The sequence below is a fragment of the Lactuca serriola genome, chromosome 8, assembly GCF_051521515.1.
Source record: "Lactuca serriola cultivar US96UC23 chromosome 8, Lser_US96UC23_V15, whole genome shotgun sequence".
NCBI classification, from domain to species: domain Eukaryota; kingdom Viridiplantae; phylum Streptophyta; class Magnoliopsida; order Asterales; family Asteraceae; genus Lactuca; species Lactuca serriola.
The window spans coordinates 294,152,870-294,159,198 of NC_136415.1; positions in this window are offsets into that span (position 1 = coordinate 294,152,870).

Here is a 6,329-nt window from a genome sequence, read left to right on the forward strand (position 1 = left end):
CTCCACTTGGTGCATTCTGCCACCCTTGTGCATAGTAAGGAACGTGTGTATGATTAGGACAATTTCTGGCAATGTGTCCAGGTGTTCCACAGTGAAAACAAGTCTTTTTCATCACTGTGAAGTCATTTCTTCCTGCCCCTGGTGGCGTATCCTTGCCTCGTTTCTTGTTGATCCTACATGCACACTTGCAACAAGCACTCTGTTGCGCTGGAATTGGTGGCCTGTATTTCTCAACAGCAAGTTGATCAGAAACAACTGAGTTCGAAGCAACAGATTAAGAGCTCAAGGAGATGTTGGCTTGTTTAATGGTTTTCTCCTTGTTCTCATCTTCTGCTACTTTACCTGCACATGAAGTAGAAACGTTAGAATCTTCAACCTGAATACCTCCTGACACAAATCTAGATGGTTTGCCATAATGAAGATGTGCCTCCTTGTCAATTTCTTCCTGTGTCATAGGGATGGATGTGTAGTTATGATTGAAAGGTGGAGGAACACTATCATACCCTAGACCCTTGTTTTGATTATCTTTGAATTTTAATTGGGTTTCAAATAAGGACTCGACTGTCTGACTTGACGCAATATAATTTTTGAAACTAACATCTATTTTTCCACACTTAATTTTCAAAGTGTCAAGTTCTTCAGTTACAGCAGCAAGTTGTCTCTTAATATAGTCATAATTTTCACACTTGTTGCTATACTCTTCCTGAAGCTTCCTAAAGTCTTTGGTTTTTGCTTCTAATTCAGCTTTCAGGGGTTTCTGTCCTTTCTTGAGTTGATATCCTTCGTATGTTAGGTCCCCGACTTCCCTTTTTAGGAAATCATTATGTTCACGAAGAAGTTTAATCGTAGCTTCACATGATTGAGAACATGAAACTTCATTGACCGGAGTGTTTGTGGAACTCATTGTTTTTCAACACTTCAAAGCATCAAGCTCTTCAATTACATCAGCAATACTAAGACGATTGACATCTTTTGTATTCTTGATGAAAACTACGTTCATATCCCACGATTTGGAAGTGAATTCAGTAGCTTTTTGTTTATCTCAGATTTGGTCAACAAGATCCCAGCTACATTCATTTCAGTAGTGAGTGTGGTAAATCGCTACAGCTGAGCCTCCATGGTTTCTTCGGGAATGTAGTTGAACATGTTGAAATTTTGTCTTAACATATCCTGACGATTCTCTTTCATGTCTGCAACTCCGTTGTTGACCTCAAAATCCATTAAAAGCACAACTCGAAGCTAAAATAAAACTTAAATGTCAAACAAAAATTTAAAAATGCCCTTTGACTATAAACCTCAAAAGTCAACCTTAAAAGTCAAATTTAAAAAGTCAAACTCAAAAATCAAACTTGAAAAGTCAAACCGAAAAGCTAAATTTGAAAATTTAAAAGTTAAACGAGAAAGTCAAAGTTTAATGTCCAAGGTCATGCTTTAAAAGTCAAAGTCAAAATTTTAAGTAAAAAGTCAAAATTAAAAGTCAAAAATAAAAAAAAAACTATTTTTTATTTTATTTTATTTTTTAATTTTTGGTTGAAAATGTAATTTAAAAAGAAAAGGAAATGAATTTTGGAATTAAAAGTGTAAAAATGCGAAATATGGGCAGCGAAAGATTAATATTTAATTTAAATTTCGAAGGCTTGTAACATCTAGCATGCTGATGAACCCGGGGGCCCGGGTTCGATACCCGACAACTACAAAGCGTTTCCTATTTTTTGTGAAGGGCTTGCGAGAATGCTGCTTGCGAAGACAGCTGCGAAGCGAGGACGAGATGCGAGACCGAGGTGCGAGGCGAGGACGAAGCAATGCGAGGCTGAGAATGAGACGAGGTGCGAACTGTAAACGCTGCTGGACCATACATGTGCGAGCCGTAATCTCGGAGCGCAAACTCCGAGGACCGCAAACTCGGGCCGTAAACTTCAGAAAGCTTAGCTACTGGCCATAAATTCCGCCACCCCCTCGCTGGTTACGACCACAAACAACAATTTTTGCCCCTTTTTGCTCCAAAACTCGATCAAAAACCCTTTTTTATGAAAAACGCGAAGAACAAACCCCCCTTAATTTTCAAATATCTATCCAAAAATGCAAGAATCCTTCAAAAATAAGATCAAATACGCTCCAGATCTGACAAAATTGACTAATACAATCCAAGCTCTGATACCAATTGTAAGTCCCCAAAATGTCTGTGTATCAATCAGATCCGTTTGATGGTGCGGAATCCCAATCAAACGGACGATGTCAGATCAAATAGAAGAGAAGGAGAAGAAGAAGATAATGAATCTTGTATGTATTGATATAAATGAAGATTCGGATACAAGATTCACACACACTTACACACACTTAACTCCCTATTCTCTTATGTTCATCACTCTACTCCTCACCCCTTACACCTATATTTATACATAAGAAACATGGGCTTGGTGAACATGGGTCGTGAATGGGTTTACGGTCGTAAACACAACTGTAAACACGTATACGACCGTAAACACCAAGTTGTTTACCGTCCAAGACACAAAAATACATTTTCCTAGCAAAGTAAAGTATAAACCATATTTTTGACCCAACAATCTCCCCCTTGGTTTATAGTTTTCTTTTCTTAATTAACCCAACAAGCTCCCCTTAAAAAGTAGTTGGCTTTTCTTGTCAAACTTCATCGAGAGCTTGGCTTCAGCATTTATCTTCAATGAATGACTTCATATTGAGCAGTTTGGCATTTCTTCAGAATTTGACATTTAGCGCAGGAGGCTTCTTGTAAAGATTCTTGAAAATTGGTACTTTCAGCTTGAGAATCTTCAGAGAGAACTTCAGAGAGAAATAATCTTCTGAATCACTTCAGCAGGTTCATAGATAGCAACAGATAGAATTGAGGAGGCTTCAATGCAATCCCTCACATAATCTTCAAGTGCAACTTCACCTTGCTTCTGGGGTTGAAAGATTGAATTTGGAAGAATAATCTTGATTTCTTGCTCCTTCGAATGAGAATTCTTTGATGCTCACGGATGAAGCCTTGGCTCAGAAAATCTTCGGTATAGTCTCCATGAGTCTCATATACACCTGAATTCACTTTTCAAGACAAAACAAAACTAAAAGAAAAAATTTAGCACACAAAATAAAACAGAAACACAAATATTTTTGGATTTTTGATTTTCTTGAACAAGAAATAAAACAGAAATAACACTTTTTTTTATTTTTAATTTTCTGATTTTTTTTTGTTTTTTTTTAATTTTCTGATTTTTGTTTGATTTTTTTTGAACTTTTTTTTAATTCTCCCCCTAAATTTGTGCATAGAGGAAAACTATGAACAAATTTAACAAAATAAAAATATTTGAGATCAAAGTTGTGAGACAGCCTGAACTTGTTTATCAGTACCTTCACCTTCATGAATAGATATGGTCAATTGTCGGTATTATGGTCCACTTAAACACAAAGGATATAGACAAACTTTTCCAAATATACCATTTAGCTGACGACGACCACAAGTATTGTTGTCCACTTAAATTAAGCAACGAGATCTACAGATAACCTCTAAATGGTTCGATTTTAGTTGCACTAGAACGTGTTCCCCACTTCCCGATATACCTTGGTTATCAAGAACTTCCTAAGGACTCCTTACTTTAGGTGAGTAAACAATTATTAAGGAGGAAGTCAGATTTAGAGAGAGATGCATATGTTGTGTCCCAGGTCGGATCTATTTCAATCACACCGAGGGGACAACATATGACTATTAGAGATAGAGGGTTATAGAGATAGTAGGATGCATATGTTGTGTTCCAAGTCGGATCTTCCAATCATGTAGAGGAGATAGCATATGGCTAACAGATAAGAAGAATTCATAGATAAGGAGGTGCGTAGAAATAAAGTTGCATATGTTGCAATCCAGGTCGGATCTTCCGATCATGCAAAGGAGGCAACATATGACTGATAGATAGAAAGCAAGAAAATAATTTCCTACAGACCTACTATATTAAAACCCCCCAGTTGCCCTATCAGAACCATAATTAAGGACATAAGTCCATACATCAAGGAAAAGTTAAGCCACAGTTCTAGATGCATATTAATTTAGTGTATCACATGGGTTCCCGTGTTTATCTCACTGCTCAATCTACCCGAGTGTCGTATGGTCAGTCCAAATAATCCTAACTAAATCCACATTGTCAATCCTTCGTGCCTACCAGCACATTGAACACAGAGTCTAGACAATTCAGATTCAGTCCTTTACGCATGTTTTAGACTGCCCATTATCACATTTTTGATATCACTTCCCAATAATAACTACTAACGAAAAACTATTAAGAAAATAAAGAAATTGTCTTTCAAATGAATCAGATTAACATAAACTCAGGCATATAGAGAAGAAAACTCAAACTGTAATTCACCGATTGAATTCGCATCCAGAAGGTCTGAGAACAGCACGAATAATCTCATAACACATCCAAAAATTCTTCATGTCATTAAGCACTAACCCCATTTATGATCTCTTCCTTTCCTCCTTTCCCGCAAAAGGACACATACTCTGAAACAAAGGTCTGAATGTTGTACAGTTGAGAGATGTTCCTTATCATGTGCCTGGAACAACCACTACCAACAAACCAAAGTCTAATGATATGCCTCCATAGCTGCTCCAACACAGAGCGGGATCAGTTGGTCTTCGGAACCCATTCCATTTTGAAACTGGGTCGACCTTTGTCATCATTGCAGGGTACTCTCTCCCATGACATATCCTGTTTATCGCAAATAGAAGACGATGAATATTCGAGTCATTAGAATATTTGTGAGTTTTCACCTTTGGTACCCATCTATATTCGGGTTTAACCCATTTCTTGTTCGATCCGATGGGTACCTCGACACTTGATTTACACTTGAAGCCGGCTGCCGAGATGACATTGACCTAACCGGTCATGGCTTCACAGGAGCATCTCTTGGATTTGGCTTCTTGGTCGAAATTCCCTTCTTGCCTTTTGGATTCGGATTCTTGGCCTTGTGGGTTTGATTCTTGGCCTTCTGCATGTTCCAGTCAACATTGTCTGACATGACCTTGAGGGGTTTCTGTTGGAGTATTCCCTCTTGGCGCGTTCTGCCACCCTTGTGCATAGTAAGGAACGTGTGGGTGATTAGGACAATTTCTGGCAATGTGTCTAGGTGTTCCACAGTGAAAACAAGTCTTTTTCATCACTGTGAAGTCATTTCTTCCTGCTCCTGGTGGCGTATCCTTGCCTCATTTCTTGTTGATCCCACGTGCACACTTGCAACAAGCACTCTGTTGCACTGGAATTAGTGGCATGTATTTCTCAACTGCAGGTTGATCAGAAACAGTTGAGTTCGAAGCAACAGATTAAGAGCTTAAGGAGATGTTGGTTTGTTCAATGGTTTTCTCCTTGTTCTCATCTTCTGCTACTTTACCTGCACATGAAGTAGAAACATTAGAATCTTCAACCTGAATACCTCCTGACACAAATCCAAATGGTTTGCCATAATGAAGATGTGCCTCCTTGTCAATTTCTTCATGTGTCATAGGGATGTATGTGTAGTTATGATTGAAAGGTGGAGGAACACTATCATACCCTAGACCCTTGTTTTGATTATCTTTGAATTTTAATTGGGTTTCAAATAAGGACTCGAGTGTCTGACTTGACACAGTATAATTTTTGAAACTAACATCTGTTTTTCCACACTTCATTTTCAAACTGTCAAGTTCTTCAGTTACAGCAGCACGTTGTCTTTTAATATAGTCATTATTTTCACACTTGTTGTTGTACTTTATCAGAACCCCCAGTCGCCCTATCAGAACCGCAATTAAGGACATAAGTCCATACATCAAGGAAAAGTTGAACCGTTGTTCTAGATACGTATTAATTTAGTGTATCCTGTGGGTTCCCGTGTTTATCTCATTGCTCAATGTGCCCAAGCGTCGTATGGTCAATCCAAAAAATCCTAACTAAATCCACACTGTCAAATCCTTCGTGCCTACCAGCACATTGAACACAGAGTCTAGACAATTCAGATTCAGTCCTTTACACATGTTTTAGACTGCCTGTTATCACATTCTTGATATCACTTCCCAATAATAACTACTAACGAAAAACTATTAAGAAAATAAAAAAAATTGTCTTTGAAATGAATCAGATTAAGATAAACTAAGGTAAATAGAGAAGAAAACTCAAACCGTATTTCACTGATTGAATTCGCATCCAGAAGGTCTGAGAATAGCACGCATAATCTCAGAACAGATCCGAAAATTCTTCATGTCATTAAGCACTAACCCCATTTGTGATCTCCTCCTTTACTCCTTTCCCGCAAAAGGACACATACTCTCAAACAAAGGTCTGAATGTT